Below are 14,672 nucleotides of genomic sequence, written 5' to 3'. Positions count from 1 at the left end.
CAAGACAAAGCCCAATACATTACAGTCAGCATATCACCCCCAACAATCTGGGTCCTCATTTTACTGACCTCGGAAGGTGAAAGGATGAGTCAACCATAACTATATAGTATAGACCAACTAGTTCCAAATTTTACAAATTTAAGACATGAAAGAATGATACTGAGATTTGACAAAGGATCCAAAAGGGTCCAAAAGAAAAAGGTATGACTTGCTTCCAACTCAATCAAAAGCTATCAAAGAATATTCGAGAAACCAACTCATTGGGAAGAATTCATTTTTCAATCAATATCTAGGCAAATGTTTGTTTCTTCCATTTGAAAAGTGAGCCACCAAACATAAGGCAATTGTAAAACTACTCTAACAACTTGATTTCTTCCAGTTCAACTGATCTGTAGTTGGATTTTTGTCAGAAATCCTTTTATGGTTGCAAGTTCCAGCTTATCAACCCTTGAGCACAAAAAATTTCTGAAATGTTGCTGAGCTTCTTAGAATTTCCAGCACTACCTGTTCCGTTTCACCTTTCTAAATCTCAGAAGAATGGAATATCTCAACATTTACCTGCTCTGTTTTAGGTCTGTCAATAAGCTAATTATGTAACTTAGATAAGCCAATAATGCAATCATGATCTTGTCTTTTGATAACTTATTTATAAGATACTCTCCCCTACAGTACCACGCAAGATTGCTCAAGGCCCTTCTAAGGTCAGTTTGAATATGTTACAAGGATCACATTATCACCATACAAAAGGACTGAATGTTTTGTTTCATCAGCCTGGGTAGGCAGTGGTGCATGATTTCCAGGGTCTTAGCTAAATTGTTAATGGGTGAGAGGTGTAAGAAGCTTATTGATGGTTATAGGAAGCAACTGATTTCAGTTATTTTTTCCAAAGGGTGTGCAACCAAATATTAAGTTAAGGGTGCCAATAATTTTGTCCGGCCCATTTTTGGAGTTTTGTTTGACATTATGTCCAATTTGCTTTTTTTCATCCCTTTTTTGTTGTGTTCCAATACACACAAAGGGAATAAACCTGTGTATAGCAAAAAAAAAGTGTTCCTGCAATACTTTTCTGTGAGAAATACTTGATTTTCTGGATATATATATATATATATATATATATATATATATATATATATATATATATATATATATATATATATATATATATATATATATATATATATATATATATATATATATATATATTGCTCCTGGAAGCAGCAGGAGGAACACTCCGGCCTGATGATGACGGATGGGATTTCATCGAAATGTCGCCACAACTTTCTGAAGATGAAAGGAACTCGGGAAGAAACCCGAGACTCTAGATCTACACATACAGACACCCACGAGAATCTACGAAAACAAATATATATATATCTATATCTATATATAATTTCTAGTTGACTGTTTCTGCAAATGTAGCAATAGAAGATCAAGTTGGTAGAATTCACAAGACATTATAGAGATTTGCTACCATATACTTGTGATCAAACCAGTTCTTAAGAGTGAAGATCTTATGATGAGCTTTGGTCTACTTTGGTAAGTGTTAGCATTCTTGTATACTTTAAACAAGATTGTAGTGCTCTAATATGTTTTCACCTGCTTCTAGTTGTGTTAGTGAGATACAACTAGACTAGAATTCAACTTTGTTTTGAAAAATCCATAGCAGGATTCATTCTATTATAAGTATTAAAATATAAGCATCCAAAAGGATAAAGGGCAAGCAATAAAAGAAAAAAAATGAGGACATCTTCACATAAATGCAGCAAATTATTTATTTTCATCAGACATCAAAATCCAAGTACCCCAATGTTTACTAGATGATGTTGCCAAATGCATATCTTCATTACAGTTTTCTAAAAGCACTACGAGATTAAGATAAAAGGAAAGAAGAGCACAGACTTTAGGACCATGTTCTGTTTACTATTTTGCAGAGTTTCAGTGAAATGCTGAAAGTGAATTACATCTGAATCATGAAACTGAATTTCATCTAAACTACTGAGCATATTGTTTCTTAATGCATTCAATTTTTAATGTAATACATTTTAGTTTTTATTTATTTCCTTTAACTAATGGAAGTTTGGAAAGATGAATGTGGAAAAGTCAGGGCTTTTTTTCTCATAGAATGCTCAGAACGGCGTTCCGGCACCTTTTTTTGAAAAAAAAAAAGCTCCCTCTGAAAGCCTATTGCAGGCCTAGGCAATCTTGGCCCTTTTTTATGACTTGTGGACTTCAACTCCAGGAAATCCTGAGCCAGCCATGCTTAGGGAAAAGGGAGAGGTTTCCAAGCTGAGCCATGCTTGCTCAAGAATTCTGGTAGTTGAAGTCCTTGAGTCATAAAAGATCCTGCACTAGAGGAGGACATTAAAATTATTTACAGGGTTACTTCTTTAGGAACTAAACTTTTAGAATCTAAAACAGCTAATTAAAAAAAGCCAACAGGAACATTTTTCATCTGTTTCTGTCTTTTGGAAGGTAAAATTAGATAATAAAATAATCTATTTCCTATGTTAACAACTCTGCAATGAAATCAATAAAGGTAACAGGAAAGAAATGAGAAACATTTTTCTCTATGTAATATATCTAATTTAGCTGATGCTAGAAAAAAAAATAGTATCTTTTGTACATACTCTTGAAAATTATTTTGAATCTAACCATCTATTACAATTAAACCACTTTAAATTAAACAATTCTTAAGAATGAAATATTCTTAACTTGGACTTTACTTTTACTGTTTGGACTGTTGTGTGTTTTGAAAAATAGATTATTTGGGATCTAGTTATGATGCACTTCAGTCTTTAAATAATTAACCTAGTATATACATAACAATATATGATGTTTTCCATGGCGAGCTTAACATCAATAACATTTATTTAAAAGGCTAAAATAATTTCTGGTGGTATTATCTGTACATTAAAATTTTGTTTAGTCACAATCTTTCACTTTTCACATTCTGGAAAAGCAGTCGTCATGTATCCTAGCAAAAGATGTTACGTATGTGCATACATGTAGTCAGTAGCATATGCCTTTTTAAAAATATCAAACATGCAAAGAAACAAAAATAAGTCCAAAATATCTGTATTACATCCAGAAATGCCAACTTTGCAACCAATATTTCTCATCCATAACTATGGCACCCTAAGGATACCTGCATACATGCAAATACTTCTCTGGGATCAGTAACGCAGCAGGGATTGCTTTTTCCTTCCAGTAACAGATTGCTGGGAAATACCGAACATGGCCTTAAGAATTCCAATGTTTGTTACAATTTTTTCTGGATGTGGTTGGAAAGAGTCCTAGAAATGCCAGTACAAATACATCACACTTGCTGAACGTGCACATGCAACTAATTACGATCTTCAATTATATGTGATATATCCAGGGCTTTTTTCCCCATAGAACACTCAGAACAGCGTTCCAGCACCTTTTTTTGCACAAACAAAAAAAAAAAACCCTGAAGGAAACTGTTCCAGAGAGCCAAATTCTCCTCAGGCAGCCAGGTTGCAGAGCAGCAGAATGTATCGCAGCGACTGGCCTTCAGATAGCTCAAATCGAAGGAAATGTGATCCGTACAGGCTAATTTAAAAGTGGGAGGGTAAGAAGGGCTGAATGTGAACAGGTTGCTTAGCAACCTGCTTAAACAGTCTCTGTAACTTTCAGCTCCTGGTGCCTTGCCTTTTTTAAGCTGGGAAGTTGAAAAAAGGCTAAAAAGAAGGCAATAGAGTGCTATCAAGGAAAATGTATAGATATAGCCAGCAGATGTTTAGGGAACCTTTATCTTTCATACAGTGTTCAAATTTTGTTTTAGTGCCATGGTGATACACAATCAAATGTAGTCAGTCTGTTTTTTTAATCCCAAAGCATCTGTTTGTTAAATACAGTATAACAAAGTTTTGGATGATGTAATTATTTTTATATAAGGATAACTAATGATAACAGCTCTTAAATCTGTTATTTTGTTTTATTTTTGCACAAAAAAATTGTATAATTTGCATTTGCATTCATTTACAAATAGAATATGTTGTTAAAATGTATTGGTGTTGAAATAATTAGTGCACACATATACCTAAACCAGTTTATTGCATTTGGCAATTGTACTAAAAAAAATCTCATTGTCAACCAATATAATTCATTTAATTTGAAATCAAGTGAAAAATTGATTTAAATTATTTTATTAAAACAAATTAATGGCAATTTTTTCATAAGTTGCCTCAAACAAAATGAATTTGACATGCCTGCTCTAGATCATTGAATGCTCCAAAATAAATTCTGGACCAGGCTTGTACGTGCAGCCTACCAAGGACCCTTGGACAGAGCACAGACTTTTTTTTTTAAAAAAAGTAATAAAATCACCACCACTGCCCTGAAAGTCATGTTGCCTAGTGCCTTCATGGCTTACCATGACCACAAACTCCAACACTGTAGATGCTCCTCTAGTCACCAAATCATATGATTAGCCCACCAGCATTCCTTTGCAGACCACAAAGATTTTTAATTTATCAGTGTAGGCCTTTCCCTTTTACAAGTTGCACAGACCTCTTCTAGATTTTCCTCTTGCCTTTCCGAGTTAACTCCTTGGTCTGTCATTGAGCAAGAATTGACTTTGTAGGGAAGCATATTATCATTTGATGTATATTTAATATATGTTCTACCTTTATTTACCGATTATATAATATTTGTATGCAATCCACATGGCGAGGTTTGGGGCAACTTACAATATTTTTAAAATCATAAGATTAAAACATAAAAGCAGGGTTTTTTTCTCATAGAATGCTCAGAATGGTGTTCTGGCACCCTTTTTTGCATACACACACACACACACACACAAAGCTTTTGCACAAGCTATGCTACTCCCTCTATTGGCTTTCAAAAGCCTATTGGCTTTTGAAAGCCAATAGGAATTGCTGCCGAGCGTGCCAAAACACCTGGCCGGCAAACGTTGCACTGGCATGTTGTCTGTAGTGAAGGCGAGTTGGCAGGAACTTTGCATCCTTCCCTGCTGCCCAACTACACCATCTCAACTAGGTAAGTAAGGGAGGACAAGGAGTGGGAGGTGGGTTCTGCGGAGTCCATGTGCACTCCTTCCTTGTGCTCACCCATGTCAGCCAGACTGGTGGCCTACCTGTTGCTGGATCTGTGTTATCGTTGCCTTGCCTTGCATGCCTAAGTGGCCACCCTGCATTACCTGGCCCGCACTGCCTCTGCCCCGCACAGCCCCGCCATATAGAGCAGGCCCTGCAGCTCCCACAGCGCCAGCCACGCCGGCTTCGGCCCCGGGGGCAGCCCGCCACCAACACCCCTTGCACCTGTGACTGCAGCAGTGCCCCCCCGCCCCCCCGCCTCCTGCACCTCCAAGATGAGAGTTCCGGCACTTTTTTTTTTAAGAAAAAAAGCACTGGGAAAAGCTAATGTTTACATGAAGTGGTACAGTAGAATTAAAAAATAGCATCATTTGGCTAAGCAGTTGAGTGTTATCCCACAAGGGATTTCTCTGCTAAAGAGTGCTGGGAAGCTTTGCGCAGTGTGTACATTAGAGAGACTGCGAGCAGCAAAGTAATGCTGACAAGGAAGCTGTATAAGGCCCAACTGAGACCGTGAGAGAGCATTTCTATGCAGTCCATGAGAAAGTCATTCCTAGAGCTAGAAGTAAGAGGAATGTCTTTTACTGAGGCACACAAGGTTTATGTGGTGCTCAGTTCATTGGAAAATTCATGGGATGTTCTAGTGACTACTTTAGAGTCTATGCAAGAGAGGGACTTAACCATGAGTTATTTGACTGGCTGGTTCCCGGAGGAGAAACAGAAATGTCTGGAAAGGCCCAGCCCAGGTCTAAAACTGCGATGTCCCAAGGTGCTAGCAGAGTAGCTGAGAATGTTTACACGGTGAAACACTGCTTCATGTCTGGTTCTACAGAGCATCTCCAGAGAAGCTCCTCTGAGAGAACAAACAGAGGAACAGTCAGACAAGGTCGTAGAGCTATGCAGCCAATGAAGGATGTTTCATTATAATGCCGCTTGGGGTGTGTGTGTGAAAGCCCTAACAAGCAGGCATATACATAGAATGAAGGCTACTGCTAAGCTTGTAAGCCGCCCTGAGTCTTCGGAGAAGGGTGGGATATAAATGTAATAAAAATAAAAAAAATAAAAAATTATTTTCCCTGGCAGCAACATTGACTAAGAACACTAGAAACACTTTGTTGTTGGACAGTGGAGCAAGTCAGCATATTGTAAATGAACCACAAAAGTTTTTTAGCTTGAGACCAGCTAAGCAAACATTTGTTAGTTTGGCTAATGGACAACAGTCTGCTGTTGAAAGGGAAGGTAAAATTTATGTACCTGATATCAGGAAAACATTGGACAATGTATTGTATGTACCAGACATAGATCATAATTTGTTAAGAATTTCAAGTTTGGATAATAAGGGGTATGAAATACTGTTTGTTAAAGGACAATGCACTATCAGGAAAGGTGGTAGGATTTGTGCACGAGGTGTTAAGCAGGATAATTTATACATACCAGGGAAGAAAAAGAATGGTTGTGCGTGAACACTTACAAATGCTCCCAAGCATGATAATTGTGTACATTTACTTCACAGGATGTTAGGTCATGCAAGTTTCAGAGTGCTGTTAAAGGTGACAGACCAATCTGAGGGACTAAACATTAAGAAATGTAATACTTACTTAGATTGCGCTCTTTGTAAAGAGTCAAAGTCCAGAGTGTATCCTGTGACTAAGAAAAGCTCAAGGCAAACAGAGTTTTGCAGTTATTGCATGCTGATTTAATTTGCCCTATGTTGCCCTCTCTAGGAGGAGCTAGAACACTATGACACTAGTCATAGTGGATGATTATACTAGATATGGATTTTGCTATCTGTTAAAAAGCAAGATGGAGATATTACAACAGTTCAGGCAGTGGATGAATTTTGTAGAGCGAAGATTTGGCCGTAAAGTATGCCAGCTGCAAACAGACAGGGGAACAGAGTTCATGTCTGACAATTTCTAAAGGTGGCTGAAGAACTTAGGCATAAGGCATAGACATATGAATCCATACTCGCCAGCAGAAAATGGAGTGGCTGAAAGAAGGAATGGTGTATTACAAACCATGAAAGACTCACTGCTAGCAGATGCAGGTATGAGTAGATTATACTGGGGGGAAGCCATGAAAACAGCCAATTATTTGATAAACGGTATGGAGTGTTGCCATAAATAAACTCCATATTATCTGTTATATGGAAGGAAATCTTCATTGGCTCACCTAAGGACATTTAGCAGTTATGCCTGGGTGCATATTCCCAAAGGCACCAGAAGAAAAGGACAGAAAAAGGCCAGGAAACTTAGGTTTGTTGGATATGAGCCAGGTTCCAAATGTTATAGATTCATAGATGGAACAAAAAAGGTAGTAATTTCACGATCTGCTAGTTTTGTAGAACAGAATAATTGGGACATGGTGTATGCTAACACTGAGGTGTTCATGCCAATGCATAGAACTAGTTCACAGGAAGGAGAAGCTACACAAAGCCCAATGAAGGGGGAACAGGACAGCAGGTCAGAAATGATAGAAATAGGATAGACCAGAGATAAAGAGAGAGGTCACTGAATCACAGGAACAGATGATACTGAGGAGGTCTGAACATAGCAATAAAGGTGTACCTCCTGATTGGTTCTCTGCAAGTGGGGTTAGAGTATGTAGTGTTGTGTATGAACCCTGTAATTACCAAGAGATGTTGCCGTTGCCTAAGGCAAAACAGGACAAATGGAAGGAAGCTATGGACAGAGAAATGGAGTCTATGAATGTGCATCAGGTTTTTACCCCCATGAGATTACTAGCAGGACAAAAGGCCATGGAGTATAACTGGGTATACAAAAAGAAGGTTTTACACAACAATGAACTGCAGCACAACACACAGTTACTTGTGCAGGGATTTACACAGAGAAAAAAAAATGTTCATTATGATGAAGTGTTTGCACCAACAGTAAGAGGTGAGACCATAAGGCTATCATTGGCTTTAGCAACTGCACGCAGTTATACCATATATCATTTTGATATCACCACTGCATATTTAAACACAGAGTTAGAAGAAGACATATATATGGCACAAGCCCCAGGTTATGAAACCAAGCACCCTGGATATTTATATAAATTAAATAAAGCCATATATGGGTTGAAACAGTCAGCAAGAAACTGGAATCAGTGCTTAGAAGCTGCTCTCAAAAGGTTAGGATTTAGAAGCAGCAAGGCAGATCCATGTTTATACACTGCACAGTATAAAGGTGCAGAGTGTTTGTTGTTACCATTTGTTGATGGCCTTTGTTTTTTTGCTAAGAATTGCTCACAGGTTTACTCCTTTGCCAGGCAACTGGGAAAGAAGTTCCAATTAAAAAGCCTAGGAGAAATAAGGAATTACCTTGGTGTAGAGATAGGAAAACCACAACCGGGAGGATATGTGCTAAGCTGTTAGAAAAGTATGATATGCTAGGATGTCACAGTGTATTAACTCCTATGACACTAAGCTTCCAAAATGATGTAGAAACAGAGGACGACACAGAATGTGACCAAGAAGTGTACCAATCAGCTATAGGTAGCTTATTGTATTTATCCCAGTGGTCAAGGCAAGATAAAACCAGTGCGGTTAGCATTTTGAGTCGGTACACTTCAGCACCCAAACAACAACACTGGTTGGGGATTAAAAGAATATTAAGATATTTAAAAGGAACAATTGACCTAAGATTAAGGATAAGGTCATCTGGTGATTTATCATTACAATGCTATATAGATTACCTACGGGAGCACCTACTGCCGGCGTCAACTTTCCTCCGTCCTGTACGCTCCCACAGAGAGGGCCTCCTCAGGGTACCACCAGTCAGAGAATGTCGACTGGTGACCCCCAGGGGGAGAGCAATCTCGGTGGGCGCACCAGTCCTTTGGAACCACTTACCGGCTGAACTACGGATGGCCCCCGACCTTCGCTCCTTCCGGCGTGATCTAAAAACTTATCTATTCGAACAAGCCGGCCTGGTCTGATGGGTTTGGGGTTTTAACATTATTTTAACTAACTTACTACATTGGGCACAATCATTTAACTTTAAATCCTGTATCCTGTATTCTTATTTTTATTGCCCTGTACACTGCCCTGAGTCCTTTGGGAGAAGGGCGGTATATAAATCAAATAAATAAATAAATAGATAGGTAGATAGATAGATAGATAGATAGATAGATAGACAGATAGATAGATAGAGACTGGGGAAATGATATGCGGGACAGAAAATCAAATTCAGGGTTTGTGATATTGTATGCCAGCACTATAATTGGATGGAAATCCAGAAAACCACCTTCAGTAGCACTGTCAACTGCTGAAGCTGAATTCATAGCATTGTCCGAGGCATGTTCTGAGATAACCTGGTATGTTCAATGGCTAAGGGATGTACATATCGATGTACAAGGAGCTGTACCAGTATTTGAAGACAATGTTGTATGTATAAAAATGGCAATGGGAGAACGTATAGGAAGCAGAAATAAACATGTAGATATAAAGTATTGTAATGTCAGGGAGGCTATAAAGGATAAACTGATAAAGTTACAGCATTGTTCCACTGACAACAATATAGCCGATATGTTAACTAAGCCTTTCAACACAGGCAAGCATCAAGAGTATGTAAAAGCATTAGGGTTAACAGCTTTAAATGGGAGGAGTGTCAAGGTGATAATTTATGAGCTGACCAGGTGATGCAATGATGGGAATGAGTCAGTAGGGTCTTTGGCTGTTGTCTCTTTAAGAGCCTGTGTAAAAGGGGGAGGCTCTGATAGCGTGTTTTTCTCCCCCCCCCCTTTCCTCCTGTATTTGCTTTTTATTGGATTCTGCTCATAGCAGGTGTATGTATACTGTTCCTAGTGATACTGGTATAGCATTGTAGATATTGTAGATAAACCACCATTTGTTACAAACCACTGTTTCCTGTGTCTGCTCCTGGGTTGTCGCACACGATAGGACTGTGCACGCTCTGACAAACTGTCTGATTTTATTTGTATTTACTTAGGTATTATCTCCTGACATCAGTAGGACTTATTGGGTAGCCTTAGGCTTATGCAAAAGAATTTAAGCAATTCAGTTTCTTGCTGATTTCATTCATACTTTTGTGAAAGATAGACAAAATTCAAGTACTAATACATCTATTAGCTTATAACTGTCTCCATCAATACATTTTTATATGAACTTTTTGCTTCAGCAAGCTCAGTCAAAATCACATCAAAATCAATCAACCTGCACACAAACAAGATCCTGTAACTTCCCAAGAAACAATTTGGCATTGTGCTAGAATCTTCCAGTATTCAGATCTATTAAATAAAAATAACTGTGTCTGCACTTTACTTTTATTTGCAGTTTGGTAACTAGTGAATGTATTTTATATTCTGCTTACAAATCAACCCTCATTCTTAGGGATTTTTGAGTATTCAGCTTTCTGCAAAGAACCAATTTCTTCTAAATTCTTTTTGTCTCTTTACTTTTTTAAAGGGAAAAAAAAGTTATAACAAAGGCAGAGTTGCCAGTCACGATTAACTTAATTATTAAAAATAAAAGTAAAAACAAAACAAAAAGATGTACAACCAATATTATTGAGGATATAGGAAGATATACATGGATCCTTTGAATTTCTAAACTATCAAATTACTGTTTCTGCTGTTCTAAAGTTTATTTATTTTTATTTATTTTTATTTAATAATATTTCTATACCGCCCTTCTCCCGAAGGACTCAGGGCGGTGAACAGGGCAAGAATAAAAATACAAATTACAAAAGTTAAAACTAGATTAAATAAATGCCCACATACTAAAATACATCTATAAAACCTAGTAAAATAACAATAGCAAACCCCCCCCCAATCCCCTCATCAGGCCAGGCCAGCTTGTTCAAAAAAGTATGTTTTTAGCTCGCGGCGAAAGGAGCGAAGATCGGGTGCCGTCCGGAGCTCAACCGGTAGCTGAGATGCTTATGCTCACCTAGATTGTGTTATGGTCACTAGCCATATAACAGCATGTTGTGAAAGGAGAGGAGAACATTATCTAAGCAAAATAGAACATTTTTTCATTTTGTTAGATGATTAGCTACCCCAGATATGCATATCTGTTTAGCATTTTTCCACTTCTTCATTCAGATTATTAATACCAATACTGGAGACTTTCAAGCCTAGGACTAAACTCTCTCATACCTTTCTGTGAATACATACTTTCAATTTGATAAGGAATTGATGAACACTTCTTTATTTCTTGACTGAGTACACTTTTAGAGCCAAATATGTAGGCATCTAATTACCATGTTATTCACCCTACTCCTAGCCTTAATATTAATTAAAACCAATCAGTTAATGTGCCATGGATTCTTTGTCAAATGTTTTGCAGAATACATTGCACCTACAATTTATGAAAGATGTGACCAAAAATGAGGGAAGGCTACTCTGGCAAGATTTGTCCTTGATCAGTCTCTGTGGGTGCTAGTTGCTACTTAGTGGTCTCAAGGGTTTTTCTAATTACCCCCCCTTTTTAATATCTGCTCTTGAAATGCTGCATTCAGTTGTACCAAATATAAGTGGGATATAAACCCAATCAATCAATCAATCAATCAGTCAGTCATCTCTCCTGACGGTTGCAGACTGATGGTTCTCCTGGGTTCTTGTTTTCCTCCTTACAATATTTGCCATTCTCCACTGTCCTGCATTTTATCAAGATTTCTCAAAGATAATGTCTAAAAATTCAGCTAGAAAATCAAAAAGTTATTTTAATATTCTAAAATGCAATTAATGGAACCTGTAGATGTTAATTCTTTCGAGGTAAACGGGTATTCTCTAACATATTTCTATAAATCTAAAGAGTCAGTCCAAACCTTTTCATCTTTTATTTCCTGTTGCCTGGTGAAGTATATATGCTCAAATTGTTTAGTTGTATGTATTTCTCTGCCTTTCTTGAGTTATCTATTACCATTTTATCATCAGCTGTGAACAGCTGTATACCGATTTATTTTCTTTTTGTTTTTGACGTATTGGAAATATCTCTTTTTGTTTTTAAGCAATTGACAATCTCATTTCCTTTAGTTTTTCTGACATTATCTCTATAGTTGCATGAAGCCTGTCCAAATTCTACCTTTTGTACATGTGCTTATTTTTTACATCTTGCTAAACTTTTTGTGTAGCTATTTGACTTCTGTTGTTACTTTCCTTTATTTTGTCATAGTAATTTATTTGCAATAGTTTTTTTAAAAAAATCTGTTGAATCTTATTCTCAGAGAAAATCCCTGCAGGTTTACCATTGTTCCCTTCCTAAGACTAAGAAAAAGCGACTGACCCAAGTGACTGGCCCAAAGTCACCTAACTGGCTTTGTGACTAAGGAAGAACTAGAACTCAGGTTTTTAGCCTAACTCCTTAACCACTACACCAGACCGACTCTTCATAGTGCTTTTAAATTTGCTTGTTTTAAAACAAATCTGCTCACTCTCCCAATAAACGTCTTCACCCATTGACCTATATTTATTAGTTGTTCCATGCATCTGATACATTTAGAATCCTAGCATTTCGTGGTTCCTTTCCCCTAAATTCCTGATATTTACAATTCTTTGCCTAAGATTCTTCTTGGTATCTTTTTCAGTTGGAGAAATTACTGCTATTGTTAAAAGGTTTTGTTTGTTAAGTTTATCTAAAACTGCTGTGGACGGTTTCCTCCTCTACATTAATTGCACTTTTCAATTTAATATTGATTTTGTACTAGAACATAATTCTGAATTCATTTCAGCTATTGAACGGGCAGTAAAAAACCTGGGCAAACTTTATAAACCAATAAGTATTGATGGAAGAAAAATCTGGTCCAGTTCTCATTCCAAGTTGGGAGAAAGACACAGAAGAACTGAACTGAAGGCAGGCTGCATTTTGGAAAGGAGGTCTCTGTTTGGTAGACAGAAACAACAGTGACAATAGCATGTTTCTGAGGTGGTAGACAAATTGGGGTTGAGAGTAGATGGGCTTTTGTAAAATTGGGGGGCTTTGTGATTGAGATGCCTGTTCCTGTGCAAGAATGTGTCCTTTAATATTTTAATGGCCGTTGCCAGATACCTATGGGGTCATTTAAGGGTCACAGCTGGCTCTACAGGCAAAAGGGGAAATGCAAATCTTAGGTATTTTGTTTGTCTGAGCTAATCCTATCAGTTTCGGCTCCTTGCCTATTGTGCTGCTTATTCAAAGCTTTTGGCTGCCCTTTGTTTTTTGAACAGAGCGGCCCAGCTTTCTGAATGGATACAAAATATTCACATTTAAAGCTTAGCCTCTTCAGGCTTCTGCTTGAAGTTGTTTTCCTATAGCAAAAAGTCTGGGGGCTGCTTTATGCCTTTGTTAAGGAGATTTTCTTCCTCTTCTCCTTTAGGGAAACTATTCCATCCTGCCTCTTTTAATATCCTGTAGAAAATTTTTATTCTGGGCAGAGTGGGCTTCCTACAGCATATTTCACATTCACCAGTTTTGGAACTAGAACTTGCAACATTCCTGGCTGGAGAAGACTGATACCATTCTATATGCATGCACTGATGATGTCAAGAATTAAGGAAAAAACTTGTCCTGATAGAAATATATGATATTTCTATTTCTCAGGCCTTCTGTTGAATGCACAGAAGTTTTGCCATCCCTGGGCTCTGGTTCTCAACATTTATATACTGTACCAGGCCAGACCAATAGTAAAGGCAGTCTCCAATTCTTTCCATATCAGCCCTGGCTATCAGCTGGGTCACTTTCAGGCCTTGTGATAGTACACCTGCCCTTCAAAGTTGCCCTTCAAATTTTGCCCTTCAAAGCTTCTTTTCCCCTTTTACTCACACAATTGGCTGGCTCACTCTAGCAGAATTACAGCTATGCCAGGCCCCTAAAACTCATATGCCACAACATCTTTTAATTTTCAATACTACCCCTTCAAGTACTCAACATGATTAGTAATTTAGTGTTGTTGCTTTGTCCATCTGTTTTGTTGTTTTCTTTTAAGAAATCTGTTTCCGCAGACCTTGAGATTCTTCTTAGCATGCTGATGTTTTCTCTCTACTTCTCAAGAAGTCCCACTTTGCTACATACCTTTAACTCAGCTCCTGAGGTAGCTATGAATATATATGAGAGCTTAGAAAACTACATTTATAACAAGAACTGCAGAACGTAACACAGCCCTGTGAGTGTTGTTGCTATAATTATTTTTAAATTATTGTACATCTTAAACACCTTTAATAGAGTAGAAGCTAAACACCAAAGGAAGTTCATGAGGGAGAAATGGATTCAATCACCAGAATAATGTCTCTGTTTTAGCAGGTACTGTTATTGCAAACACAGTGCAAAGTGCATTTTAGGCTAAGGACCACATTCTATCATAGCCAAAAGGGACTGGAAAGCTTAAATGAACGAATTACTTCTGAACTTGAAATGTCTTCCATTCAGTATCTTAAATTCCTTAATAGGAAAACCAAAACAAAATAAGAAATAATGTGCTGCAATTCCTATTATAAATGTAGTTCTGTCTCATATTTGAAGAATCCAAAGAATTTGAGACATATAAAACAATAAACAAATGTAACAAGAAGGATATTGTGGAAAAAAACTTCTGCAATCAAAACACAATTCCTCTTTTGATTATCATCAAGTATATTTGGTGCTGTATGCATCTA

This window comes from Vipera ursinii (assembly GCF_947247035.1).
Source record: "Vipera ursinii genome assembly, chromosome: 3".
Taxonomy (NCBI): domain Eukaryota; kingdom Metazoa; phylum Chordata; class Lepidosauria; order Squamata; family Viperidae; genus Vipera; species Vipera ursinii.
Note: the sequence above shows the minus strand (reverse complement) of the source record.